At 40.3% G+C, this 16,988-nt stretch overlaps 1 pseudogene; it reads right to left on the reverse strand.

Annotated features, from left to right (window-relative positions):
- Positions 1-1,084: 1,084 nt before the first annotated feature.
- LOC114307060 (nuclear poly(A) polymerase 3-like) overlaps positions 1,085-16,988 on the reverse strand; it is a 42,058-nt pseudogene continuing 26,154 nt past the window's right edge.

The following is a 16,988-nucleotide window of genomic DNA, read 5'->3' on the forward strand; positions in this document are numbered from 1 at the left end:
CCATAGGAAAGAATCATACCTATTTGTGTCCTCCTCAACAGTTAAATCCCCTGCAAAGTCTACCAAATCAAATACAGATTTCTAGGAATCATTTATTCCACCAAATGACTGACCCTACACATATAATTAGGCATGCATGTACGTAAATAAAAAGCAAGAGAATAAAGAGTAAGCATAAATAGCAGGCTGAGAAAAAAGGTGATATTTTAACATTTGTATTGTGCTACCAGTACTCATGTATGAAGTCATATGATGCACTAGAAGGGTGAAAACACTTTATCAGTTTAGTTGTTACAACCTCCACCATCTTGTTCAACAAATCCAATGTTCAATAGGTACACCTATATATAGAGACGGACAGACAAGGGGACAGGGAGAAAAACATGTCAGAATATGAGAGGAGTACATTGTGTGCATTCTCTATATGCATCCCAATTCCACCCATAAAAGACATGCATCACGTAAGCCTAGCTGAGAGAGAAGTGTAACATTAATCTATGTAAAATAACGTATACCTTTTATGAAGAAATACCTTATCTCAAGTTGGCTAAATTTTACATGAAGAAACAAATTCTGCAAAAAATAGGACTAGCTTTAAAGCAAGTTGCGAAACATATCACTACCACACAGAATCTATTAAGTTCGTGACATTCCATCTAATGTAACACAAAGAACCTTCAGCATCCAAATTATTGTGCTAATGTTAAACACTAGAATGGAATGAGAAGATAAAACAAATTACAAAAACACATAATCAATCAGGACAATCACAATAGAGTCTTAATTAATGGACAAGAAATGTAAACCTGAGGATAAAAGAACAGCAGACTTGCAAAAGAATTGATTTTAAGTCAAACTAACAAGTAAAATTGGTGCATTGTTGTGTTGAGCTAAGTGAAGCAAACTATGATAGTGATGATAACAAATGACATTTAGTTATCTTGATGAGGTATGCTTTTATATCCTAATAATAAATAGATGAAGAGATTCCCTTTAGAAAAACTAAAAACAAAGTGATTAACAAACCTAGACAGTTAATTTGAATGTTATTTTGGGGTGTGGTTTTAATTTGCAACCACTATACCTATTCCTTCGCTATGTGCGAACAAACCTCAGCAATTGAGGTAGCGACGACAGCAGCAAATTGAGTACTGTGAGATAGTTCACGAAGAAAGCGACCAAATTGGTGGACATCAATAGAGATGGCTAGAATAACAGTCAAAGATAATGCTGAAGACAAAAAATCAAAAAAGAAATTAAAATGAGCACATTACAATGAGGATGATATATGAATATAGTTTACAGTTTGGTTATAAATGATAGAGCAATTACATGTTAAAGACAAAAAAGCATGAGAATAATTGATAAGAAATAAAACTAAAGCAAGGAAGGATGGAACTCTTAACATAATGCTGGAAACAAACTTACATAGAATTCTTGCTAAAGGCAACATGTATAAAAGCCCAAATTGGATGTGATACCGCATCTTTGAGATAAGCGAGATTGATTGATAAAGATAGGTTTTAGTATCTTTCTTTGATAAAAGCATACTCCTTCCAGACAAGTGAATACCTAATAAGCAGGAAGAATAAAAGATAATAAGTCAAATTCAAACAAGAATCCCATGAAGGTACCTGAACAACTATAGAAACAAGAGAAAGAAAAGGAAAATGGAAAAATAGAAAACGGCTGCAAACTTCTAAATCCAAGTGTTATCTTCTTTGGGAGATTTTCATGCAATATGCATATCAAGCATTTTCTCCACCTATTAGTTTTCTGTTACAAATGTCTGTCACAGAGGTGCAATCTGAAATCTTACCAGCTCCAACTTCATTTATATATTTAACATATTGATTCCATAAGGAACAGGTGACATGATAACATTATTTTGATATAATAAGAGCAGCAACATAGACCAAAATGAATCCAGACTGGGGGGCATTAACAATGACATTTTCAACATGAATTTGTTGACTAATAATTTTCCAAAGTAATGAAGATAGTAAACGACTACCTTGACCGCATCGGAACTAATGAAGATAATTTTCCAAAGTGACAGTTGTTCAAAGTTAAATTGACATTCTCAGCATATAAAAATAGATTATTGATGTTGGACAAGTGTGATGAACACTCTCTTACAGGCACCAGCAACAAAGAGGGCTTTTTAGGAATGAATATTGTTAGTCCTTTCGTAAATCATGGAGTTTTCTACTGTAACACTTGGGTGTTTTAATCTATTGTAAGGTGTGTTTAATATCTTTATTTTTGTTTTGGGAGTCTTTGGAGTTGTTGTATATTGGTTTTGAAGGAGTACAATCCGATTTAAACTCGTTGAGTTTGTTCGTTTGCGTTTGTTCTTGTCAAAAGTTCCTTGGAAACTTAGAAATTTTGCCTTGGGATTGACACCAGCCTCCTTAAGGGTCGACCCTTACCTATTGGTGAAGTTCCTAGAGGTGTTGCTGGAAAATAGGGTAGACACCAGTCTGGGGAGAGTCAACCCGCTTATGTTGTAGAATATCTGTGTTAGTTGATGGAAAATAGGGTCGACCCTCTCCTGTCGAAGGGTCGACCCCCTTGCTTGTTGCTAGATTGTCTTTCTACCTAAAGGGTCGACCCCCTTGCCCGAAGGGTCGACCACTGGGTGTTTTTTTAGAATTTTGGGCTTCGAATGGGCCCTATTTTTGGGGGGTTTTGGACTTATCTTTTTCATTGACCTTAGGACTATCATCTAATACTATAAATAGACCCAAACCCCACCTCTCTCATAATTTTCTCCTCTTTTTCTTCTCAAAATCGAGAGTCGTTCTCTCTTTCTCTCAAAAACTCACTTTTTCCACTTCAATCCTTAGATCTACACTCTTAGAGGTGTCTTCTCACCTTGATCCTTTGAGATAACTTGAAGATCTTGTCAAGGGCTCTCTATTGGTCCAAGAAGTTTGTGGCTTCGTCAACCTTGAGTGTTTCGGGTTTTCTTCCTCACAACTTGAGGTAGGGACACTTTTACCTTAGTATTTCTTTATTTTGAAGGGATTTCATGGTATGGTTGTGATTTTTAAATTAATTGGAGAGCATTATTGGATCAATCTCATGTTTTACATAAATAAACCATTTTACTTGACTCTTGCTTGAGATTTCTTTACTCCCTCTTTTCAAAACATATATATAAATGTTATTACAAGCCATATCTATAATAGAGGAGAAAACCCCCCAAATTTGGTAAAAACCCTAGATTCTCCACTTGAGTTAAAAACACCACATTGAAGGGGGAATTTCCTTGATTCATGAAATATTGTGAAATAAAATAGATGAATGATGTGGGTGTTGATATAGTAAATGAATTGTGGCTTGAATGTTATTCGTTTTCTTTAAATGTTGTGTTGTATTTAACTCATGGGTAATGTTGGATGGTTGTTGATGGAATAAAATATGAATGAATTGTTAATTGTGCATGAGTTCAGGTAAGAGTTTGTTTTCCAAGTGTGGTGTTGTGTTGGTACCCGCGCGGGGAGTTTAAAAAGGTGCCCAAATGCCCTGTCTAGGCTTATCGTTGGACGAATGTGGGAAAAATATTTTTGGGTGTCCACACACTCCTGCCGTTTGATAGCCGACAAAAGTGGAAAAACAGATGGTTTTCTTTGGGGTGCCCACTCCCTGCCGTATAATAGCCGGCAAATGTGGGGGTTGGTTTTAAAAACAAAAGTAAAGGGTGTTTTAAATTGGACTCTTATGGTGGACTCATGGTTTGCGTTCTATGGTTGTGAATGTTTGATTGTTGTGCTTGATGACATGAATAGCCACTGTTATTATTTGGTTGTCATAGATCTCTATGTTTGTTAAGGATTACATGTAAAGATAAATTTCCATGTAATGTTTGGTCACAAAGATACTATAATATTATTCAAAGGATTAAATACTTGGGTAAATGTGTTCCTACTGGGCATATAGCTCAACCCTATCTTATTTTTTTTAGGAAATGATGGAGTTCGACCTCCCTGAAGGAGTGGTCAAGCAATAGTTCCTTTTTGGAAAAGTTTATCCATGTGTATTTTGTTATTTTGAATTGAAATTTTTGTAACAAAACTATTAATTTATTTTGTTGTAATTGTATGCCCTAGAGTCTTATATTTTGTAAGGTCACCTAGTTCATTGAATTGTAATACGAATTCAGAGCACTATGGGAATGTATATGGTGAATTGTAACCTCTTATCTCTTAGTTCAATGAGAAGGTGGACTTTTTGGGTATATTGTTGTATTTGTTTGGGCATATTCTTGTGGAAAATTTCAGAGCGTTACATCTACATTCATAAATGGAAAAGTAAACTAAGAGTTTGGGGTTAAAAAACACATTAGGTGTACTTTACCTCCTCTGTGGTGGGCATATCAGTACCCTACAAAGGCAGAAGCACACAATGCATTGGCCATGGACCTGGATACCTGATGTACTATTAAAGTACAATGAAAGAAAACGTATCCACTCCAGTTGTAGAAAAATCACATTTACGCATGTGTTGTTACAATGAAATAAAAATCGACAACTAGTGAATGTTAGACAACAGCTAAAGTGAAATCTAAAATCCTTATCATCTACGAAGATAAAATGAAAAAAAGCACCTTGACCTAATCACCCGGATGAACAGAAGATGGTACATAGCTTTAAGCATCAACTATAACAAAACGGCAGGAAATTCAATGCGACACTGTAGAACTTCAAATTCCTTTCTCATAGTGAAAAACTGAGAATTCAAACTTGCTTATAGAAGACAAATTTCAATTGATTTCCCGGTTATTGGTTTCAAATTAAATAATAATATAAATAAGAAATATTCATAGTTTGAAAAAAGTACCAAATTTACCACACAACCAGTGAGTACAAAGAATACACATGTAGTTGCCTAAACAATCACAGTAGTTATCAACAAGAAGTTAATAATCTAAAATGAGATCAAGACACTAACCTTAACAAGAAGGCGACGGAACCGTGACTTAATGCAACCCACCCATTTTCCTAACTAATCTTGATCAGAAGTTGCAAGACATATTTTGACAAATCGTGTGTACTTTTTTGTATACGAAAAAGGCTCAAATAGGCATTCCTAACCAAAATTTGGTCTCAGGATATCCTTCAATGCCAAGAAAAAAGATAGCTTAAGCAAATCCATATATGACTAATAATAAAAATAATAAAACTACACTCTCAGATTCCAAAAATACATCACAAACAACCATTGAAAGTAGTTATTAGTAAAAGGTACAAGAGATATTATAATGATGATATCCATTTAAAAAATGAAAGGTACCATTGTCAAAGCATGCCCTCGGTGAAACTCTGTCCTGATTCGGTAGAAGGTGCCCTTGGTGATATTAGAATGACAATATTCATGGGGTCTGCATGGAAGTCTAATGGGCATCAAGGACCATATTTCACGGGCACTTATAGTCATGGGCACCATCGCATCTTGCAGAATTAATGGAGTTCGCCAATCCCAAAAGGCAAACATCTTAAAGAAATTCGAAATCAAACCATTCAAGCTCACATTTGGGTGCCTTTGACAAATAAATGGCGCAAGAATAGCTAAATGGACTTCTCCAAAAAACACAAGTAACTACACATACGAGTATAATTAATAGGATTCCTTTACCTCTGACAGAGGCTAGGGGAGAACATATAAAGGCAAATCTCAAATGTGACCCTATACCAAGCTTATATGCCCTTACATTACCATACACTCCTCGCCTTTTCACCCATAATTTAACACATCGCAGCAGTGATTTGAATACCTGGAATAGAACAATCCGAGAATATATGAGATCTACAAGAACTCGGAAAGCACCACCTAGCACACAAAAAATGAGAGCTGAAAGAGAATGATTATCATGTATATATTCATATAAAGGTGGCAGCAGTTTTGAAAACAAAACCCCACAGGTATTCATGGTTTGATGCCATAGAGAGCATGCTAATAAGAATTAGCTAAATTATTTCCTAATGCAGGTGCAAATTTCAAAAAATAGAGACAAATTCTGCTCTGGCATTCAACCCTGAAAACCAGCAAAACTGCTTTGCACCTAGAACAAAAATAATTACCCTAGGAACCCATATATAGCATGCTTGATACCTCCATGTTCGGGAGAGGCCGAAGAATGCATTTGTTAGCATGAACTCCAGACAAACTTCTCCAGCTAGTTTCGTCAATGTTGCTTAGAAAGAAAGGGTTGCGTATGTCCACATTCTGCAGATCATAATATGGCAAGTCAAATCTCCAATAGGAAAAAAAAACACAGAAGAAGAACAAATAATGCACAAAGTTTATATAACGAGATTGTTGAAATACTAATTTCCAACATGCTGATGAAAAGAATGGGGGAATTTATTAAAATCAGCACCCAAAAAATATGTTGATAAAAAGATCTCTTGACAGGTATAGTTTTAGATAGAGAAATCTACATACATGAGATCCTTGTGTATATGCAGAAACAACTGTAGGAACTGACTGTTTTGAAAGATTTGGTTTTACATGCATCACACTCAGCTCAGGACCAAACATTACTTTAAGTTGAGCATATGTGTAGACACCCCATTTTTGACCGACCTTAAGAGTTAGACGTCATCGTCTGTGCACTTGATGATTGCGCATGTTTGTGCTAGTTTTGAGTACTCAAAGGTCTCGGCCGAGAGCCTTATCTTTGAGCCTCTAAACCCTCTGAGTTTTGGCCTTGTTTTTAGGAAAAACCTTGGTGCCTCTTGGCTGAAGGAGAGTGGGGCCTTGCCGGCCACTTTTCGCATTTGTCAGCCACTTTTTCTTCTGGCCAGCTAGTTGGAGTGGTCGGTCAGCTAGTTGAAGTTGCCGGTCAGCCACTTGAATTGGTCGGCAACTGTAGATGCGCCCGTGGGCTTCACTACAGTTCTGACTCAAATAGTCACGGTTCTTAATCTGATCTCACAATGTGCGATGTGAGATTGATAAATCACCAAAGAGTCCAAATCCGGCAAATCGTTTTGAAAAACAGATTTTTAGAAAGAAGTGCCAAACATGGACTGCTTTGTCAGATACAGAGTTGCCACCTAAATATTTTATTTTTGAAAAATTTAGGAAACCCTAACTCGTTGCCTAAGGCCACATGTCCGTCATCACCAAAGTTGCCTCAGCTCGGGAACTTGGGTACGATTGGGGAAGGTCATTTCATGAGCACCCCTGCTTGCCCGATCAAAGATCGGCCTCTACTAACCATGATATCGAGTTTTGAAAACATTATGTGCTCTTATTCCGGTCATTAGCCTAAAATTACTATGTGATGCACACAACATACAAGTATAGACTGGATCATTTGAGTTGGAACAAAACATTTCATGTTTGTTTATTTGAAAGATGGTTTGATGGTGCTACTCGCAAGTAGGCTAAGGCGTGGATTTGCCACCCTCAAGTGGGCTTAAAACTCTCAATTGGTGAATTGTTCCAATTCAAATAACCCAACCTTCACCCACAGACATTCAGGCAGTTATATCACATAAGCAAATAGCCTCATGGTAAGCATGCTATCATGGCAGTCACTCACACGCATGCAAGGTTGCTAAAGCATAAATACTTACCGAGTACTCCAAGCCGAAGAACGAAGCTAATTAGAAATCATGCATGAATCCTAACTATGCTAGAATGCCTAATGCAACACATGCAAAAATGCAACTAAGATAGGCTCGGCTACCCTAAGAATGGCATGTGAAATGCGACAACTCGATACACGTATTCAAGTTGGAATTGAAACACAATGTAGTTAGCATGATGCGCCGAGCCCGGTGCATGCAAAACATATGAATGATGCAAACATGCGAGCATAAGTATGCTAATTGAAACATTTCCTAAACTAACCATCAAAAGCTAGTAAATAAAAGGGAGAAAGACGTATGGTTGGAATACATTCACACACGCACGCACACTTATTACAAATTCGCCTTCTCGACGGGGGGTCCGAATGAATAATACAAACGAAATGAATAATTAACTACTCTAGCTAATTAATTATTACAGACCCTTAATTAATTAACAAATCAATTACAAAATAAACTAAGTATGAAATTAAAGAGGCCGCCGCAGCTCTGCCTCGAAATGATCGGATGATGCATGCTCGATTCGCCTTGCTCGGAAACCCGTCGCCATCCCTCGGTTGCCTCTGTTTGCACTGTTCTGCACCTTTGATAATTGTGAAATTCTTGGGATGCTTCTGAATTACTCCCTGATCATTATGGGATATCACCGGCCGAGATATCTGACCATCGGCTGTGGAAATACAGTAACCGACCAGAAATTGGTCCACCAGCTGAACTTTTGTGGTCGGCCGACACTGAAGATTGCCGATCGGCCATTTCTTCCTACAGAATACTGGTTTTGCTGCAACAGAGGACAGACAGTGCATGGCAAGGTATTTCCAAGGCAATGTGTGCATAGCCACTCTCCCTATCATGCAATGAACTCAAGGGAACATGGCTTTCAGTCCTTGGGCCACCAATCACGCATTTTGATGCATGATGGCCAAAGGTGCCAAGTTTGCAAATCAATGTAAAATGAATGCAATGAAAACAAATGAATGCTACACACTCTATCATGTTGGGATCAAGAGTGTCGGCGACCAAGGATTGAGACGTATTTCGTCACTTTAAGTACGAACACACCTCATACCTCATGTTTGGTTTGACACCCCAAACCAAACACAATGCAATGCATGCATGCAATATGGCTCAAATATGCAAAATGGTTCGAGTATGCAATATGGGGCTAAGTTAGCAAAGCATGCCAAATGCGATGCAACCTAAACATGCAAATGTACAATGTGCTAAGCATGCAAGATGCAATGCAATGCGATCTAACATGTAAGTTAAGATAATGTAACAAGAACATGCAAACATGATATAATGCGAGCATATAACGAGATGCAACATGATGCAACATACCAAACATGCAACTATGTACAAGGATGGACTTAAACCGAAGTGGGAGGACCTCAGCCAATCCCAAAACAGTGGCCAAAATACCAAAAATAAGGCACCAAAAATGTGAGATAAACATGCACACATGTTGGTCCATCAATTAGGCCACAATGCACAACCTTCAAACATGAGCGAGATGTGATAAAAATGAGGATATGGCATTACAATAAACTCTGAAATCACATGAAGAATGATGCCAAATCGACTACACAATGCAAACATGGCATGTTAATGGAGTTAAAGCTCAAAGGTAGCTACGAAACTTGAACCATGACTATGTCAACCAAGCCCCAAATGGTCAAAGCGACTCAAAACAGTCCCGAGACAGACCGAAATGAAGCTAAAACTCATATGGAACAAAGCCAAAACACGTTGTAAAGAAGGGCACAAAACAAGACGCATGCAAGGCCCAAAAGGGCAAGTGCACTACACCTCTTACAACCGAACATGACATGACTTAGGCAAATAAAATCAGAGTTATAATACACCAAAACAAACCCCAAAACCCAATGAGAAGGACTTCCAAAGACCAAATCTTGGAGGCACATGCAATGGTCCAAATAAGGAGCATGAAACAACAACTCTCCAAAGCATAGAATAGGTGATAAATGCAAGTGTGTGGCCACGAAACATGGACTGAAATATGATGACAAGTTATGCCAAATCACTGAAATAGCTCAAATGAAGCATGCTAATGACTCACACACCCGAAGCCAACAAGCTAGAATGCAAAGAGGCTATAGAAAGCGTGGTAAGCATGACCAAATTGACACCAAACAAAACTTAAACACATTAAAACATGACTAAAAACTTCACAAAGCTAAGTCAAAACATGCAAGCATGGTGGTCTAAATGCATGATGCATTTCTAAGCAAAATAGAGGAATGCAAGGCAAGTGTATGGTGCATGCAAGGGGTCAAAAAACCAACCTAAAATAGAGGTAAACCATGCCCAAATATCACTAAATACCCACTGAGATGGAGCCAAAATCGACTAAGCATGCATGCTACCTTTATGAGCCAAAAACACAAGCATATGACACACAAAGGGAGAGGGGTGTCCCTCCCCTATACAAGACCTCAAACCACTTCACCACCACTGAAAATCCTCTGGATTTCAGTGGTAAGAAGGCCAATACACAAAAGTTCCAAAGCTCAACAAAGAAGGCATAAAAAGAGGCGAAAACAAGGCCTAAGAAGGGGAGGACGACCCCCAACACCAAAATGACCTTAAACAAACATCTTAAGCATGAAAATACAAAACTTTTATCAGTTATACACTAAGCTCAAAACAGCATGCAAGATGGACTAAAAGCTAGTGCAAAAATGGAGAATATAAAGCAATAGTGCTCACCCTTGAAGAACACTTCAAGAACAGCAACTCCAACCCCCTCCTTCTGATCAAAACCAACTCAAAACTCCAAGAACAACCTCTCAACACCTCAATAACCAAGGTATAGTGTAACACTAGGTGCTTTAGTGCAAAAATAAGAACAAAACACACATTTGAACCCTAATACACACACAATCTAGAGAGAGGGGGAGATATAGAGAGAAAGTGGTATGTGTGATATATATCTCTAATTTTTTCTCAACCCCTCTAAAGGAGGAGGCAGGCCCTCTTTTATAGAACAAAAAGGGCCTAAGCTTCTTGGAGAAGCCAAGACAAAGGGGTCAAGCTTCCTCAAGAAGCTAGAACAAAAGTTCAAGCTTCTTGGGAAAGCTAAGGCAAAGCTCCAAGCTTCTTGGGGAAGCTAAGGCAAAGGGTTCAAGCTTCCTCAAGAAGCTAGAGCAAAAGGGTGCAAAGGGTGCAAATCCTCCATACACGTGTATGGAGGATGGGTATGTGTGCTCCAGCTGGCACAGCTGGCATGAAAAATGCCTGAAAAAGGAAAAAAAGAAGCCCCGGCCAGAAAATATGGCCGATTGACCAAACAAATGGCCGGCCGACGAAAAACAATGCCGACCGGCCTCACCAATGGCTGGTAGCAACAAAACAGGGCCGGTGGTCTCAAGCCAAGGCCGGTGAGGTGTGGAGATGACCAACAAGCCATTCTTTGCCCTCAGAAGAAAAAGCAAACAAGTTCTTGGTCCACGACCAAGCACAAAACAGGCAAGTTAAGAGATCCTGAGGCAAGGCGCGCGGCTGAGACCTTCGGGAACTCAAAACGAACATGAACATGGATGATCGTCGAGTGTTCAAACGGTGACGTCCAAGTCTTGAGGATGGTCAAAAATGGGGTGTCTACAGTTGCCCCTCTTTGACAGAACTCGAAAGTCATAACAATGACGGGAGTGAGTGTCAAAGCCCGGAGACGACCCATTTTTGACAAGGCCGAAGACTTAGACAAAGCATACAAGCTACAGATAAAGATATGCACCCGAAGGTAGGGGCAAAATGCAAGAACAATGCACAAAGCCGAACATAACTTATGATCATGCAAAGAAAGCCGTAACGAAGCAAATACATACAATAAATGCAACCGTTTTAAGCAAGCCAAAAACCAAACTACATTACAATGCAGAAAGGATGTAAGAGAATTATGTAATTCTCGCTACGTTTGACGCGGAGAATACAATACCTGTGCGGTTCGTCTGGTCGTGCCAGCTTCAAATGAACTGTACATACAATATCGTTCCTGTCCGGTTCGTCTGGTCGTGCCAGCCTCAAATGAACCGTACATACAATATCGTGCCTGAAAAAGAAAGAGAACTTAACAGGTACAATATTGTTAGATACATGCATAGTAATGCAAGTGAAAAGTACGTGACAACGCAACCGAAGGGGCGCATGACAATGCGGGTGAGAGAGGTGCATAACAATGCGATTTGAAACAAGCATAACAATGCTATGAAGGCACAAACACATATAAGTAAAGTACACGTGACAACGTGTACAATGTGTGGAGGTGAGGAAGAGTATACACATGTAAGTAAAGCACATGCGACAACATATACAATGTGTAAAAGCGAAGAATAAAATGTACACATGTAAGTAAAGCACATGCGACAACATGTACAATGTGTGAAAATAAAGGAACTTGAACACATATAAGTAAAGCACACGCGACAACGTGAGCAATATGTATAGGAATTTGAACACATATAAGTAAAGCACACGCGACAACGCATGCAATGTGTATAAAAGAAACTTGAACACATATAAGTAAAGCAATATGCGACAACGCATGCAATGTGTATAAAAGAAACTTGAACACATATAAGTAAAGCAATGCGCGACAACGCATGCAATGTGTATAATGAGGGACTTGAAATGTACACATGTAAGTAAAGCACATGTGATAACATGTACAATGTGTATAAAAGAAACTCGAGCACATATAAGTAAAGTACACGTGACAACGCATACAATGTTTATGATGAGGAACTTGAACACATATAAGTAAAGCAATACGTGACAACGTATGCAATGTGTATGGCAGGAATGAAACGTACACATGTAAGTAAAGCACATGCGATAACATGTACAATGTGTGAAAATAAAGGAATTTGAACACATATAAGTAAAGCACACGCGACAACGTGAACAATGTGTATAGGAATTTGAACACATATAAGTAAAGCAATACGCGACAACGCATGCAATGTGTGTAAAAGAAACTTAAAGAGGTGTATAAACACATGTAAGTAAAGCATACGTGGAAACGTACGCAATGTGTAAAGCAATGCGAAAAGGGTGGATATTCAACTGAAGCATGGTAAAGACATGCTACTCATGATGTTGAGACACAAATTCAAAACAAGACGAGGCAGCACTCAGCGCAAGACGCGTAACGAGCATGTTCTATTAAAGCCAAAATGAAGCAACATAATACAACATAATTGAAGTGATTTGTGGAACTCGCAGGATACAAAAAGGACACGAGAAAGGATACTCCTCGCAGGTACCGAGTGTTGCTCATAGAAGACACGGTCCGAGATCAACACGAAGATCTATTAAGGTTTCAAGAGCGCAATTCCTTGCACTGTCCTGAGTAATGAAGGTGCCAAACCACATAATTAGCCTGAACAAGGACGTGGGAGGTGTATCGACCACAAAGGGGAGGCCACCTGTATTAATCCAGACATTCTGCTGCCCTTCTCCCATTTTGCTTTACTTTTCTTCTTACTGGTAGTTTAAGCACATTGCACTGCCTCAGGCAGGTTTTACTTTCTCAAAACTATGTATTTTTTGTAAAAGACATCATGGAAATGAAACGACTATTTTGTTCAAAAAGTTTTGCATCACATGCATCGCATCGCACCACATTACATTACAATGTAAATGAAATTTGAACCCTTGTTTGAAAAGCAAGCACTTGCAACGTAATAATCAGGTAGTGAACCGAGTAAAGACAAAAACAACTCGATAATCAAAACAAAGAGCTCGATAAGCCAACCAACTGTAAATATAACTCGATAAGCAAAGAAAAGACTTAAAGGATGTAAAATACAACTCGATAAGCAGATGTACAACAACTCGATAAACAAGCCGAAGTAATAGGTGTTATTTCGCAAAATATCATCAGAAGGCATTGAAAGTGGTGTCAATCACCAGTTTTTCATCATGCTTAACACTTATTTGGCTTACAGCACAATTAGAGGCCATCGGCCAAAGGGAGGTATCACCGGCCGAAATTAATGGGAATCGGCCAATATTTTAGCTGATCAGCAGAAATAGATGGTCGGTCGGCACTACTTTTGGTCGACCGGCCCAAAATGGTAAGGACCTCCAGAATGTTGACACCTATCCTCCACTCAACACCTTATCCTCTACAAAAGCCTTAGCCTCATAGTTTTCCTCATTTCAACACTAGTTTACACCCAATGGAGGAGTTTCTTACCCAAAATCTCACAACTTGGATTGCCAACTTGGATGGCTCGGAAAAGCTGAATTTCCGGGGCTTTAGCGTAAATGCACTATTCACGCTGAGTCGCACTCCGCTGCACTTTCCATTTCTCCATGCCGCGGTGAGGTTTTGGAATCTGGTAACACATGTCTTTAGCTTTGGCGGGCAAGAGGTGTGTCCTACCTTCGAAGATTTCCAAGCTTTGATGGAATTCGTGTGCAACGAGGAAATCTTGCCCCAACTCCGCTTCGACCACGCCCAAACCTTAGGGCGAATGTGTGGACTCACTATGCACGACGCTCGATCTTTGATTTGTGACGGAATGCTAGATATTCCGAGTTTAATTTGTCGGTTTTCCGATGCCGGTGACCGTGGTGACCATCATTGGCAAGGCTTTCGGCGACATGCCCTTTGTTTGTGCATGCTATCTCATTTCTCGCTTGCGTCAGGCTCCAGAGGATCTAGTGTCCGGTTGATCGAGGTTGTTCAAAGCTTAAAGGAGGGCAAAAGCTGCATTGTCATGTCTTTGGCCGAGACATTGATGGGCTTGGATGTTTTTCATCGCCGAGAGACGACCAGATTTGCGGGGAGTCCACTACTGCTACAGGTAATGTTTTCCGCCCTATCTCACATATATATTGCTCACATCACTCGGCCCTCAAGCTCTTTTTTTTTCTCACAAAGCCTTTTTCTCACTTTTCTCTCATCGTACATCTCTCTATTCTTTAATCTCTCGTTTTTCATCCCTCCCCAGGTGTGGTTGATGGATAAGTTGCAGGTTGTGGACTCTTGCCCAGCATACTCAGCTCGTGGCTACTTCTTCCGACGTCGGCTAGTTGACGCCCTAGATGAGGGATGGTGGTTCGACTGGATGTGCAATTTGTTCGCAGACCGCATTGCTTGGCGGTGTCCCTGGCTCAACCTACCAGCAATGAGCTACAGCATGTCCCGGCAGACCGGGATTCAGTTGATTGGCTTGACTCACTGTGTATTCTACTTCCCGTTTCAGTTCCAGCGCCAGTTCGGCCATGATCAGACTTGCCCGACAGAGGGGATGGAGTATCCAGCCGCATTCCCAGTCTGAGGTACGCAGCTTGCTCAGCATGCCGCAGCATGGAGGACTAGAGAACTCCTGGCCCCCACTCCCATTTTCAGTTGCACTTTATCTGATGAGTGCATAGATTGTCTTAATGAAGAGGCGTAGATTGGGCCCAGTTTGGCATCAGAGGCTTCGACCAGCTCTGGGAGGAGGCGCAGGAACACCTGACTCATCTGTGCCCCAGATTTACTTGCTTTAATCAGAACTTTCAAGTTTTCTTTATGAATGTAATGAAAAGCAACTTCAATTTGTATGCAAGAGCAGGAGAACTCTGTATTGAAATCAATAAAATTGAAGGCTGTGGGTACTGAAAATTTTTCGTTTGGTCCAAAAATGGTCTAAGTTGTAAAAGATTAATTTGAGCAAAATCAACTTTTGTTAAAACTTTTCAAAACCATTTTCAATATGGATCAGAACTGGACACGCCTGAGATTTGTCACTGAGATGCACAACTCCAGATCCGAGCAACTGGAAAGTTGCCCCTAGTCTAAATAGCACTGCACCGGAGATCACAACTAAGCTTTTGAATGCTGAATAGACAAAGATGACCGAGATTATCAAATGGACAAAGTTGATCGGGGAAAGGTTTATGGCTAAACTTCAGGACGAAGTTGCCTACGTATCCCAAAAATGGGAATCAAGCCTTACGTAGTTCAGGCTCGGGTTCACTCGGGTATTTTCACTCTCCTTTTACGCTCTAACTTTTGCCAAGGCCGCCCTTTGCGGGTTTTCGACCTTGCGAGCTTAGTTTTTGTAATTTCAAAATTTTCATGCTCTAACTTTTGCCGAGGTCACCCTTTCGGGTTTTCGGCCTAGCGAGCCTCTCAGGGGTAATATTTCTTCAACTTGTCCATGTTGATCGGTTGTGAGAACTCTAGGCCATCTAGGTCTATTAGAACGATAGCTCTACCTGACCAAATAGACTTCATGATGTAGGTACCAGTCCAATTGGGTCTGAACTTGCCCCTAGGGTCATGGATGGGAGCTCGGTTGTCTTTGAGTACCAAATCTCCTTCCTTCAAATTTCTGGACTTAACCTTCTTGTCGAAAGCCTTGGAAATTCTTCGTTGATAACCTTGAACGTGGTACAGTGCTTTCAGTCTTCTTTCATCAAAGAGCACGAGTTCCTCAAATCTGCTCTGCTGCCAGTCTGCCTCGGCTATCTGACACTCAGCCAGCACTCTTAATGACGGAACCTCAATTTCAATAGCTAGAACAACCTCCATCCCATAAACTAATGAATACGGAGAAGCCCCAGTAGACGTTCTAATTGAAATCCAGTAGTCCCACAGAGCAAATGGCAGCTTATCAGGCTAGTCCCGGTAGGTTTCCACCATCTTTTGTAAAATGCGCTTGACGTTCTTGTTGGCGGCCTCAACTGCTCCATTGGTCTGTGGCCGATATGTGGACGACTTATGAAAAGCCACGTTGAATTTCTCCAACAAGTCAATCACTTCTTTCTTGAAGTGGGAACCATTATCTGAGACAATCTCGTTCGGGACGCCATAGCGACAGATGATGTTGTTCCTGATAAACTTTGCAACGTGCGACGCTTTCAACACCGCATAAGATTGGGCCTCAACCCACTTTGTGAAATAGTCTATCGCGACCAGAATGAACTCATGCCCATTGGACCCTTTTGGAGTGACAGTCCCGATCACATCGATTCCCCAAACTGAAAATGGCCATGGCAAAGTCATATTGTACAGCTTTGACGGCGGGATGTTCATGCGATTTGCATGGATCTGGCATTTGTGGCATCGCCGAACAAAGCCGATACAATCCTCCTCCATGGTGCACCAGTAGTAACCCTGTCTGAGGATTTTTCGGGCCAGCATTACCCCGTTCACGTGCGCCCCGCATTCTCCTCCATGGATGGCCTCCATTAGGCGCTTTGACTCTTCAGCCTCAATGCACAACTTATGCATTCCCAGATGACCTCTTTTATATAGTTTTCCTCCACAAATGATGAATTGGGCAGCCATCCTTCGGATTGCCCTCTTATCTTTGGCATTTGCCTCTGGCGGATACGCTTTTTTCTCCAAGAAGTTCCAGACAT

The sequence above is a fragment of the Camellia sinensis genome, chromosome 15 (genome assembly GCF_055761805.1).
Source record: "Camellia sinensis isolate YWXY chromosome 15, ASM5576180v1, whole genome shotgun sequence".
NCBI lineage: Eukaryota > Viridiplantae > Streptophyta > Magnoliopsida > Ericales > Theaceae > Camellia > Camellia sinensis.